The sequence below is a fragment of the Toxorhynchites rutilus genome, chromosome 1 (assembly GCF_029784135.1).
Source record: "Toxorhynchites rutilus septentrionalis strain SRP chromosome 1, ASM2978413v1, whole genome shotgun sequence".
NCBI classification, from domain to species: domain Eukaryota; kingdom Metazoa; phylum Arthropoda; class Insecta; order Diptera; family Culicidae; genus Toxorhynchites; species Toxorhynchites rutilus.
The window spans coordinates 87,582,744-87,596,363 of NC_073744.1; positions in this window are offsets into that span (position 1 = coordinate 87,582,744).

The window sequence follows — 13,620 nt, forward strand, 5'->3', positions numbered from 1 at the left end:
TTAGCCGAACAAGATGGGGATATCGAGTGATAACAAAACAATAAACTCTTTAGATTAAAGATAATTTTGTGATCCTGAAAAGGACCCTTTTTAGCCTGCATGTGAATCCAACGAGCGAACAAATCGTAATGAATGTATTTTTTTGCCATCGCCGCCTTTTAACGCTCTTTCGTTCGTCTCGTTGGATTCGCCCCTTTGGCTTAGTCTGCTGATTTGTCTCTATCCTGTGAGTGTGTACCGCTAGAGTACAAAAGGCGCGGATCCGCTGAAAAATATATCATTCTCTTTCAAACCGTAAATCAGTGTGGTTGTGTGGCATGGTTTCACATCACATCGCATCAACGGATTAGTGCCGGAGCACCAGTATACCTAATAGCGGTTATAGAATTTCGGCCGCCGGAGTGCTCGAGTTGGCTTGCAAAGCTGCTCACAACAATAAAAAAAACCCGCAAAACCGAACAGAACAGAGCACATTCGGTTCGGTGGCAACAACTAGTTTCAGCGAGTGGCAAACGCAATCGCAAAACGGAAGCAGGTAGAAGAAGGAAAAAGTTTGTTTATACAGACTGCTTTGGTGGCAAAACCAGCCACCGTAAAACACGGCACTTTTCAGGGCCATTGAACCTTTCAAAGAAGAGTTATTGAAAGTTTTTCACAATACCAATGCATTCTAAAGAGACATAATATGACATATAATATAAACTGATTTATTTTGTTTATCTTGTTCTTGAACTTATTGGTGGTTGGGGTCTTTTAAATTGATCATTCAGTTTTCACAAACCCATGCATGGTTTCCGAATTAAAAATGGCTTCAAATTACAACACATTGTATGCAGGATGGCATTAACGAATTTTCTCGGTAGCAAGAACTGCTTTCTTTGGTTGATAACTAATGTTGAAAAATGAATGACGTTACATCTGCATTGTATAGAAAAATAACTAAGGAGCAACATGATGAGCTATGTATTTCCTTATTCTTCTTTCTTTGTTTTTAAGAGGCTATGAACTTTGCAGTTCATTCGCCTCTATGTATTTCCTGCTGCTCTGTTCTTATTTTAAAGGGCTTTAATCCGAAGGTCATTCGTCCATGTATTTACTGTTGGTTTTTCAGAACGCTTATAGCTCGTTTATTTCTCGACAGATCGTAGAGTTCGTCTCCAAAACCTCAGTTCATTTTTATTTACTTTGTTTGCGGAAACTACAAATCTTACAATTCATTCGTCTCCGAAACACGGAAACAGTTTGAGGTACGGTAATGTGCTCAATAGTGAAATATATGATAGTGAATGAGCTGATGACCACCTATGCATCCCGTATCACAGCCATCATTTTGATTGTACGATATGTGCATACGCCGAAAGATGCCCGGCGTTGAACATTTAATAAGTACAAAGCCTTCGGAAAAAAATCAAGAATTAACTATAAGACAGCGAGAAAAAAATGAGAAAGTTTGTAAAAAAAACGCAAAAACACAACACCAAAGGTGATTTGCAGAACCCCCAACATGTTCATGAAGAGTAAACAGTAAACTAATCCATTTTTCAGGTAGATAGGTAGGTATTCACGTAGCAGAAGAAAATAAAACAATATATTTAAAATATATATTTAGCAAAAGCTGTCCCCTTTGTATAGTCCTACGTCACTCCGGTTATGTCCCCGACATTACCCACCCGTCTTTTTTTTCTCGTGTGTTCTGTGGTGAATTAGTGCCCAAAGTGCCCAAAACAGCCGGAACCGAGGAAGCAGTGCCTCTGCAGTAGTCTGGATCGGCATCTGTAGTGGATAACCATAACGGCACCGTCATAACGTGGTTGACGCTCAGTTGAGTACAACAATAACGTTATTCTTCTGCTATTGTGTTGTCTCCGTAGCGCGTGGCTTTTGTGTCTCCCTTAATAGGGTAACAGAGCGCATATCGGAACAACAAATTTATGTAATTATTTTTATTTTATTGAAGTTTTTTTTTATTTTTTTTAACAAGTGAGATAAATAAAAAAATTGTAAAGGTAATAATCGTTCGTTCTAAGAATGGAGGTGGGTGGGGGTCTAGACATGGACATTTCAGACTCCCCCTCGCTTGCTCAAGCAGGGTGTAGTAAGTCCCTTAAACGGACTCCTATGCCCGAAGATTCTTCTTCTGGGGACGAGTCAACTCACACTACCAAGCCCCCCTCCAAAAAAAAGATTGCAAACCTTTCCCCTGATTCCTCCAATACTTCCACCCAATCATCGACATCCCTTCCCCCCTCTGATGTTACTGTCCCCACTCAAACTTTGTCCTCGAATTCCTCTCCTATTGTTTCCGCTCCCCGTGTCAGGGTTTATCCGGACGATGCGCCTGGCGCTGGTCCTTGGGTTGTTTTTCTCCGGCCCAAACCTAATGGTAAAGCCTTGAGGGTCGTACAGATTATGACAGATCTGAAAAGATACACCTCTGTTTCCGAAATTTGCAAAGTAAGACCGAACAAACTGCGAGTTGTCGTGACTAACCGAAAGGACGCGAACGATATTGTTGCTGATAAGCATTTCATCCTCGAATATCGAGTTTTTATTCCCTCCCATAACGTAGAAATTGGGGGCGTTATATCTGAAACGGGTCTGACGTGCAAAACTATAGAAAGTATGGGAGTTGGCAGGTTCAAGAGGCTTCCTTCGATGGAAGTCAAAATCTTGGAATGTCGCCAACTTGGAAAAGTTACCCAGGAAGGAGAAGAAAAGAAATTTACGCCGTACGACTCGTTTCGAGTCACTTTTGCTGGTGCCGCCCTCCCTGACTACGTTATGGTGGACAAATTGAGGCTGCCGGTGCGACTCTTCGTGCCAAAGCCCATGACTTGCAACAAATGCAAGTCAGTTGGTCATACAGCAGCTTATTGCGCCAACAAGGAGCGCTGTGCCACTTGCGGAGAGCAACATGAGGGGAAATCCTGCAGTGCGACTGAGCATAAGTGTCCATATTGCGGGGGATCCCCACACGTGCTCTCATCTTGTGAAACTTACAAGAGTCGCTGGGATAAACAAAAGCGCTCTTTGAAGGAACGCTCGAAACGCACTTTCGCGGATATTTTAAAGGGCGCTTCTCCACTGGCTCAACAACAACAACCATTACCAACAAACAATGTCTTTGCTTCACTGCCAGTTGACGAATTGGAAGCGGATACAGCTAACGAGGGCACACCGTTTATTTTCAAAGGGAATTCCCGGCGCAAAAATGTGTCCACTCCCAAAGTTCAACGACAAGTCCCATCGGTGGTACCCCATGTTAGCTTGCCTAAAATATCGAGTGCAGCGGACAAGCCAAATCAGGTTCCTCCTGGCTTCCGTGGGAATAGTTCACCTTCGAACGACCCAGCACTCGAGGGGACATCAAAAACCCCAACTGTCCCTTTTTCTGCGTCCAGCTCAACTTCCCAATCGGGATTTATAAAGTTGACTGACCTTGTGGATCGAATCTTCACGTGTTTTAATGTTTCCGATTCCATCAGAACCATTGTCATCTCAATGCTTCCAGTACTGAAGACAATTTTGCAACAATTGATGCAAACATGGCCCCTCCTTGCGATGATCATCTCTCTTGATGTCTAATTTAAATAGAGAGGTCGGAGATATCTCTGTTTTACAGTGGAATTGTCGTAGTCTTATCCCTAAATTGGATGCATTCAAATTTTTAATTCATAACTTCAATTGTGATGTTTTTGCTCTGTCCGAAACTTGGCTTTCTTCGCGAGATGATCTCTTTTTCCACGATTTTAATATTATACGCTTGGACCGTGATGACAGATACGGAGGGGTGCTATTGGGGATCAATAAGTGCCACTCATTTTTTCGAATTGACCTTCCACCTATTAGAGGGATCGAAACTGTTGCTTGTCATGCAAACATCAGAGGCAAAGACCTCTGTATAGTCAGCTTGTATTGGCCTCCGAGAGCTACAGTTAGCCGCAAGCAACTTATTGACATGTGCTCACTCCTTCCTGAGCCACGATTGATCTTGGGAGACTTCAACTCTCATGGAACTGCCTGGGGGGAACCGTACGATGACAATCGTTCACTGTTGATATATGACCTTTGTAACAGCTTCAATATGACCGTTTTGAACACTGGGGAAACAACACGTGTTCCTAAACCTCCTGCTAACCCAAGTGCTCTTGACCTCTCGCTTTGCTCGAATTCACTATCGTTAGATTGCAAGTGGAATGTAATCCAGGATCCCAACGGTAGTGATCACTTGCCAATCAAAATTTCCATCACCATTGGGTCGAATTCTTCTGAATCTATAAACATGGCATATGACCTCACAAGACACATTGACTGGAAAAAATATGCGGACGCGATTGCTCTAGCCATCAATTCCAGAGATGGTTTACCTCCATTGCAGGAATATAACTTCCTTTCTCGTTTGATCCATGACAGCGCGATTCGCGCTCAAACGAAACCCATCCCAGGTTCCTCCATTCGCCGAAGGCCTCCCAATCCATGGTGGGATAGTCAATGTTCAAAGCTTTATGTAGAAAAATCGAATGCATTTAAAGCTTTCCGGAAACGAGGAACCATTGACAATTTTCAAACGTATTTAGACCTTGAAAATCAATTTAAAAACTTGATCAAAGGTAAAAAACGTGCTTATTGGCGAAATTTCGTGGGAGGTTTGTCACGAGAAACGTCAATGAAAAAATTATGGAAAGTGGCTCGAAACATGAGAAATCGCTCTTCATCGAATGAAAGCGAGGAACATTCATATCAATGGATTTTTAATTTTGCACGAAAGGTTTGTCCTGATTTCGCTCCCGTGCAAAGAATTGTTCGAGATATACCACAAGATAGGTGCGATCTTGATTCCGAGTTTTCGATGGTAGAATTCTCTCTTGCTCTCCTTTCTTGTAATAATTCGGCTCCAGGATCGGATAGAATTAAGTTCAACTTGTTGAAAAAAGTCACAGAAGGTTGTGTCCGAGACACGACCGCATAGTTGACGTAGGATTACGTTAGGCTATCTGTCGCATGCTGATTTTGGATGTTTGAAAAAATAATTTGTTAAACTCTTTGATAATGATCTGATGGCCCTGAAAAGGGCCGTTTGATTTGGTTGTTGGGTATTTTTTGTTCATTTCACAATCGAGCTTTCGGTATCAGTGATAGAAAGATGTTTCAGCTCCGATGCACGTTTACGAGATTGGCGCTCATATTGCGTGAACATATGTTCCGACATATTTACTCGCGTAAAACTTTATGGGGCAACAAAAACAACAATTCACTTCTGTTGTTTTTTGGCAGCGGTAGCTTTTTCGGAGCCGCTGCTGCTTATTTCTGTTTTTATTTTGGTGGTTTTCGTTGACACCATCACGTCGAGCTAAACGGCGAATAGCGAATTTGACACACTGGATATTGTCATGTAGAACCTTGCGATACGCTTCGATCCTCCTTTGCCTTCCTTGCCGCATGAGGTCATGTTGGTTGATGTTGATCTGATGTGACCACACTTAAAACACTAAAAACATATATGTTTACCGATCTGAGCGTCGAACAAAATGAGAAATCTGACTGAGCAGCAGCATCAGCAGAAAGAGAGAACATGCCTGAAACTTTCTGCTCATGATGTTTGCTGTTGCCATCAGTACTGGACCGATGCGGGACACAGCTCGATTTTTGATGTTAGGCCTCGATGTTTACCGCCGCTGCTGCTGCTACTGCCACTTAAGTTCGATATGAGACACAGCTCAATTGTTGGCCACTCAGATTCGATGCTTCGATGTCTTGAAGTTCAGTGCTGCACTTTCACGATTCCAAGAAGCGTGTGTTCGCACTTCTGATGGAGAGAGCGTGCCCGAAATGCTCCGCTCGCGATGCTTACTGCTAGCCGCGTCCACTGCTGCTGCTCTCCACTTGTTGTCCGTTCCACGTCCGTTGTAAAAATGAATAAAATCCACGAACGCTCCATCCTTTTATATCATTTGGTATGTGTGAAGTAGGCGCCTCCTACTCGATTGTCATGCAGCTTGCCGGTGAACGAACGAATCGGGCGCGAAAAAGAAATGACGTCAATTTCGATCAATCAGGCCTAGGTATCTTCTGTTTGGATAGTGGTTGAGATTTTTTAATTGTTCGATTGTTAGTTACATGATATATATTATTTTATTCAATGTGAAAAATTATTATGGAGTACCTACCGACAACGTATGATGCAAACATCTCATCAATCCATCATGAAATGAATGAGCAATAAGCGTTTGAAATTGGACGGGTCGCTCATTTATTTTCTAACGATCATTTATTTTCTAACCGGGAAGCAGTTGACATACTACGCTGCGCTTTTATGTACATTAAAAACCACTTTTAACATGCGGGGAAAAAATCTTATATGAAAATTGCCAGATGTCAATGTTGCCAAGCGTAGTTATTGATGGTTAACCCATCCGTTACGAGCGTCGTCTATAGACGACATCCGCGCGACGTCCTGTGTGTACGAATGTCGTCTATAGACGACATCCACGCGACGAGCTGTGTGTACGAGCGTTGTCTTTAGACAACATGAAATTCATACTGCTCTTCGATCACACCAGCGCGATGTGCATACTTTTCGGCGCAGTGCTTCGTACAGGGGTAGCACTTCGGCGGAGCACACTGCCGTAATGAAAGGGTTAAACCGACGCCGAACCGAATAGCGATGAACGCACCCATATCACGAACTTCGACATTTGATTTGCTATTATTGTGCTACTCGCCTGTGTAGTTCGCGCAAAGGCATCGGCAAAATATTATTTTAGAAAATTCCTTGAGGCATTTATTGCAAACCTTTCCCCTGATTCCTCCAATACTTCCACCCAATCATCGACATCCCTTCCCCCCTCTGATGTTACTGTCCCCACTCAAACTTTGTCCTCGAATTCCTCTCCTATTGTTTCCGCTCCCCGTGTCAGGGTTTATCCGGACGATGCGCCTGGCGCTGGTCCTTGGGTTGTTTTTCTCCGGCCCAAACCTAATGGTAAAGCCTTGAGGGTCGTACAGATTATGACAGATCTGAAAAGATACACCTCTGTTTCCGAAATTTGCAAAGTAAGACCGAACAAACTGCGAGTTGTCGTGACTAACCGAAAGGACGCGAACGATATTGTTGCTGATAAGCATTTCATCCTCGAATATCGAGTTTTTATTCCCTCCCATAACGTAGAAATTGGGGGCGTTATATCTGAAACGGGTCTGACGTGCAAAACTATAGAAAGTATGGGAGTTGGCAGGTTCAAGAGGCTTCCTTCGATGGAAGTCAAAATCTTGGAATGTCGCCAACTTGGAAAAGTTACCCAGGAAGGAGAAGAAAAGAAATTTACGCCGTACGACTCGTTTCGAGTCACTTTTGCTGGTGCCGCCCTCCCTGACTACGTTATGGTGGACAAATTGAGGCTGCCGGTGCGACTCTTCGTGCCAAAGCCCATGACTTGCAACAAATGCAAGTCAGTTGGTCATACAGCAGCTTATTGCGCCAACAAGGAGCGCTGTGCCACTTGCGGAGAGCAACATGAGGGGAAATCCTGCAGTGCGACTGAGCATAAGTGTCCATATTGCGGGGGATCCCCACACGTGCTCTCATCTTGTGAAACTTACAAGAGTCGCTGGGATAAACAAAAGCGCTCTTTGAAGGAACGCTCGAAACGCACTTTCGCGGATATTTTAAAGGGCGCTTCTCCACTGGCTCAACAACAACAACCATTACCAACAAACAATGTCTTTGCTTCACTGCCAGTTGACGAATTGGAAGCGGATACAGCTAACGAGGGCACACCGTTTATTTTCAAAGGGAATTCCCGGCGCAAAAATGTGTCCACTCCCAAAGTTCAACGACAAGTCCCATCGGTGGTACCCCATGTTAGCTTGCCTAAAATATCGAGTGCAGCGGACAAGCCAAATCAGGTTCCTCCTGGCTTCCGTGGGAATAGTTCACCTTCGAACGACCCAGCACTCGAGGGGACATCAAAAACCCCAACTGTCCCTTTTTCTGCGTCCAGCTCAACTTCCCAATCGGGATTTATAAAGTTGACTGACCTTGTGGATCGAATCTTCACGTGTTTTAATGTTTCCGATTCCATCAGAACCATTGTCATCTCAATGCTTCCAGTACTGAAGACAATTTTGCAACAATTGATGCAAACATGGCCCCTCCTTGCGATGATCATCTCTCTTGATGTCTAATTTAAATAGAGAGGTCGGAGATATCTCTGTTTTACAGTGGAATTGTCGTAGTCTTATCCCTAAATTGGATGCATTCAAATTTTTAATTCATAACTTCAATTGTGATGTTTTTGCTCTGTCCGAAACTTGGCTTTCTTCGCGAGATGATCTCTTTTTCCACGATTTTAATATTATACGCTTGGACCGTGATGACAGATACGGAGGGGTGCTATTGGGGATCAATAAGTGCCACTCATTTTTGACGTAGGACTACGTCTAACCGGAAGATATAGGGGGTGAAATGGAAATCTAGGCACTGAACAAGTAGGAAAAAATGCAAGATTTGGAACGCTTATAACTCGAGCATTTCTCAATAGATCGCAAAGGTTTTTGCATCAATTGATAGGAAATATATCTACGCATCTATCATAACGAATAACATTTCATTTTTCTTGAGATAAATAATTGAATAATTGTGAAATATCAAGCATTGTCAAAATGCACTATGTGCCCATTTTTGATTGGTCCATTTTGTGCTCCTCAAATCGTACCGACCAAAACGGGCAACCAGAGCAGCAGCGAAATAGAATGAAGCACGATTGGAAAGGAAAAAGAAAAAAATGAGGGAAACATTGGTCGCAGTCTCACACATGCGTAATTCTCGAGCCAGCCAGTCAGCTTAAAAATCCCCTCTCCGCTGCCGTAACGATCATTCTCATCCGAACCGTACACCACATCGTTTCGCATCACCTCACATCAACAAACCAACACAAGCAGCCATGGTTGGATATGGCAAAGGAGGAAAAGTGAAGGGAAAGGCAAAATCCCGCACGAACCTTGATCTGGAGTTCCCGCTCGTGTTGATCTGGAGTTCCCCGCAAGGGTAGCTAGGCCGAGCGCGTTAGTACCAGTGTACCAGTCCACCTAGCCGGCGTTATATAGCTTCGGCCGCCGAAGTGATCGAGTTAGCTGGCAAAGCTGCTCGCGACGATAAGAAAACCTGCATTCGGAACAGAACACATTCGGTTCGGTGGACATCAAGACAACAGGCAGTTGCAGCGAGTGGCGAGTGGCAAACGCAATCGCTAAACGGCATCAGGTAGCAGAAGAAAAAAGTTTGTTCTTTATACAAACTGCTTTGGTGGCAAATCCAGAACAAGGCGGCTTCGAGGGCGTTCGAAATGGTTTTTTTCAAAACCACGAGTACTAAGTTTTCTAAATTGGAACCATTCCATAAAACAAGGCGCTTTTCAGGGCCATTAAACCTTCCAAAAAAGAGTTTAGGAAATAAAGTTCAATGCTTTCTAAAACATTATCCAAAATAATAATAAAACACAAATTGATGTTTTCATAATTTGTTTGCCAGGATCTGATGAGTATGTGAATTTGGCAGTTGTTCTGAGCTTATTGATAGTTGGGGACTTTCCTGATTATTCAATTTTCACCAATTCTTAAATTGTTTCCAGATTTAAAGTACAGTAATCTACAATTAGTTCGACATTTAGCTAATTGGACGGACATGTAATGCGACTTATTTAGTTGGACATTTTTGTAAATATAGAGATCCAAATTATGACCCCACATTGAAAGTCGACACTGTACCACTGTTATCGCAAATGTTCAATTACAGGTTAAAATTACCTCCAATCCGGCACTGAGTGGTGGTAATGCGACGTGCCATTGAATGTAATTTACTGTAAAATATGTCACAAGCTGGATGGGAAGAAATTTTCCAACTGTGAAAGCTGTGGCGAGTGACAACAAATCCCTAAACAGGAAGGTTTAGCCGAACAAGATGGGGATATCGAGTGATAAAAAACAATAAACTCTTTAGACTTTTTGTGATCCTGAAAAGGACCTTTTTTAGCCTGTATGTGAATCCAACGAGCGAACAAATCGTAATGAATGTATTTTTTTTGCCATCGCTCCCTTTTAACGCTCATTCGTTCGTCTCGTTGGACCCGCCCGTTTAGCTGAGTCTGCCGATTTGTCTCTATCCTGTGAGTGTGTACCGCTAGAGTATAAAACACGCGGACCCCAAAAAAATATCTTATTTTCTTTCAAACCGTAAACCCGTGTGGTTGTACGGCATCGGCATCGTGTACTCAACAAAGGAGGAAAAGAGAAGGGAAAGGCAAAATCTCGCTCGAACCGTGGTGGTCTGCAATTTCCCGTAGGTGTATCCGCCAATTGCACCGGAAAAGGTTGCTAGGTCGAGCGCGTTAGTACCTGTGTACCAGTCCACCTAGCCGGCGTTATATAGTTTCGGCCGCCGGAGTGATGGAGTTAGCTGGCAAAGCTGCTCGCGACGATAAGAAAACCTGCATTCGGAACATAACACATTCGGTTCGGTGGACATCAAGACAACAGGCAGTTGCAGCGAATGGCGAGTGGCAAACGCAATCGCAAAACGGCATCAGGTAGCAGAAGAAAAAAGTTTGTTCTTTATACAAACTGCTTTGGCGGCAAATCCAGAACAAGGCGGCATCGAGGGCGTTCGAAATGGTTTTGACGTAGGACTACGTCTAACCGGAAGATATAGGGGGTGAAATGGAAATCTAGGCACTGAACAAGTAGGAAAAAATGCAAGATTTGGAACGCTTATAACTCGAGCATTTCTCAATAGATCGCAAAGGTTTTTGCATCAATTGATAGGAAATATATCTACGCATCTATCATAACGAATAACATTTCATTTTTCTTGAGATAAATAATTGAATAATTGTGAAATATCAAGCAATGTCCAAATACACTATGTGCCCATTTTTGATTGGTCCATTTTGTGCTCCTCAAATCGTACCGACCAAAACGGGCAACCAGAGCAGCAGCGAAATAGAATGAAGCACGATTGGAAAGGAAAAAGAAAAAAATGAGGGAAACATTGGTCGCAGTCTCACACATGCGTAATTCTCGAGCCAGCCAGTCAGCTTAAAAATCCCCTCTCCGCTGCCGTAACGATCATTCTCATCCGAACCGTACACCACATCGTTTCGCATCACCTCACATCAACAAACCAACACAAGCAGCCATGGTTGGATATGGCAAAGGAGGAAAAGTGAAGGGAAAGGCAAAATCCCGCTCGAACCGTGGTGGTCTGCAATTTCCCGTAGCTGTATCCGCCAATTGCACCGGAAAAGGTAGCTAGGTCGAGCGCGTTAGTACCTGTGTACCAGTCCACCTAGCCGACGTTATATAGTTTCGGCCGCCGGAGTGATCGAGTTGGCTGGCAAAGCTGCTCGCGACGATAAGAAAACCTGCATTCGGAACATAACATATTCGGTTCGGCGGACATCAAGACAACAGGCAGTTGCAGCGAATGGCGAGTGGCAAACGCAATCGCAAAACGGCATCAGGTAGCAGAAGAAAAAAGTTTGTTCTTTATACAAACTGCTTTGGTGGCAAATCCAGAACAAGGCGGCATCGAGGGCGTTCGAAATGGTTTTTTTCAAAACCACGAGTACTAAGTTTTCTAAATTGGAACCATTCCATAAAACAAGGCGCTTTTCAGGGCCATTAAACCTTCCAAAAAAGAGTTTAGGAAATAAAGTTCAATGCTTTCTAAAACATTATCCAAAATAATAATAAAACACAAATTGATGTTTTCATAATTTGTTTGCCAGGATTTGATGAGTATGTGAATTTGGCAGTTGTTCTGAGCTTATTGATAGTTGGGGACTTTCCTGATTATTCAATTTCCACCAATTCTTTAATTGTTTCCAGATTGAAAGTACAGTAATCTACAATTAGTTCGACATTTAGCTAATTGGACGGACATGTAATGTGACTTATTTAGTTGGACATTTTTGTAAACATAGAGATCCAAATTATGATCCCACATTGAAAGTCGACACTGTACCACTGTCATCGCAAATGTTCAATTACCTCCAATCCGGCACTGAGTGGTGGTAATGCGACGTGCCATTGAATGTAATTTACTGTAAAATATGTCACAAGCTGGATGGGAAGAAATTTTCCAACTGTGAAAGCTGTGGCGAGTGACAACAAATCGCTAAACAGGAAGGTTTAGCCGAACAAGATGGGGATATCGAGTGATAACAAAATAATAAACTCTTTAGACTTTTTGTGATCCTGAAAAGGACCCTTCTTAGTCTGTATGTGAATCCAACGAGCGAACAAATCGTAATGAATGTATTTTTTTGCCATCGCTCCCTTTTAACGCTCATTCGTTCGTCTCGTTGGACCCGCCCCTTTGGCTGAGTCTGCCGATTTGTCTCTATCCTGTGAGTGTGTACCGCTAGAGTATAAAACACGCGGACCCCAAAAAAATATCTTATTTTCTTTCAAACCGTAAACCCGTGTGGTTGTACGGCATCGGCATCGTGTACTCAACAAAGGAGGAAAAGAGAAGGGAAAGGCAAAATCTCGCTCGAACCGTGGTGGTCTGCAATTTCCCGTAGGTGTATCCGCCAATTGCACCGGAAAAGGTAGCTAGGTCGAGCGCGTTAGTACCTGTGTACCAGTCCACCTAGCCGGCGTTATATAGTTTCGGCCGCCGGAGTGATCGAGTTAGCTGGCAAAGCTGCTCGCGACGATAAGAAAACCTGCATTCGGAACATAACACATTCGGTTCGGCGGACATCAAGACAACAGGCAGTTGCAGCGAATGGCGAGTGGCAAACGCAATCGCAAAACGGCATCAGGTAGCAGAAGAAAAAAGTTTGTTCTTTATACAAACTGCTTTGGTGGCAAATCCAGAACAAGGCGGCATCGAGGGCGTTCGAAATGGTTTTTTTCAAAACCACGAGTACTAAGTTTTCTAAATTGGAACCATTCCATAAAACAAGGCGCTTTTCAGGGCCATTAAACCTTCCAAAAAAGAGTTTAGGAAATAAAGTTCAATGCTTTCTAAAACATTATCCAAAATAATAATAAAACACAAATTGATGTTTTCATAATTTGTTTGCCAGGATTTGATGAGTATGTGAATTTGGCAGTTGTTCTGAGCTTATTGATAGTTGGGGACTTTCCTGATTATTCAATTTTCACCAATTCTTAAATTGTTTCCAGATTGAAAGTACAGTAATCTACAATTAGTTCGACATTTAGCTAATTGGACGGACATGTAATGTGACTTATTTAGTTGGATATTTTGGTAAACATAAAGATCCAAATTATGATCCCACATTGAAAGTCGACACTGTACCACTGTTATCGCAAATGTTCAATTACAGGTTAAAATTACCTCCAATCCGGCACTGAGTGGTGGTAATGCGACGTGCCATTGAATGTAATTTACTGTAAAATATGTCACAAGCTGGATGGGAAGAAATTTTCCAACTGTGAAAGCTGTGGCGAGTGACAACAAATCGCTAAACAGGAAGGTTTAGCCGAACAAGATGGGAATATCGAGTGATAACAAAAACACAACACCAAAGGTTCTTTTCAGAACCATTAACATATTCATAAAGAGTAAACAGTAAACTAATCCATTTTTCA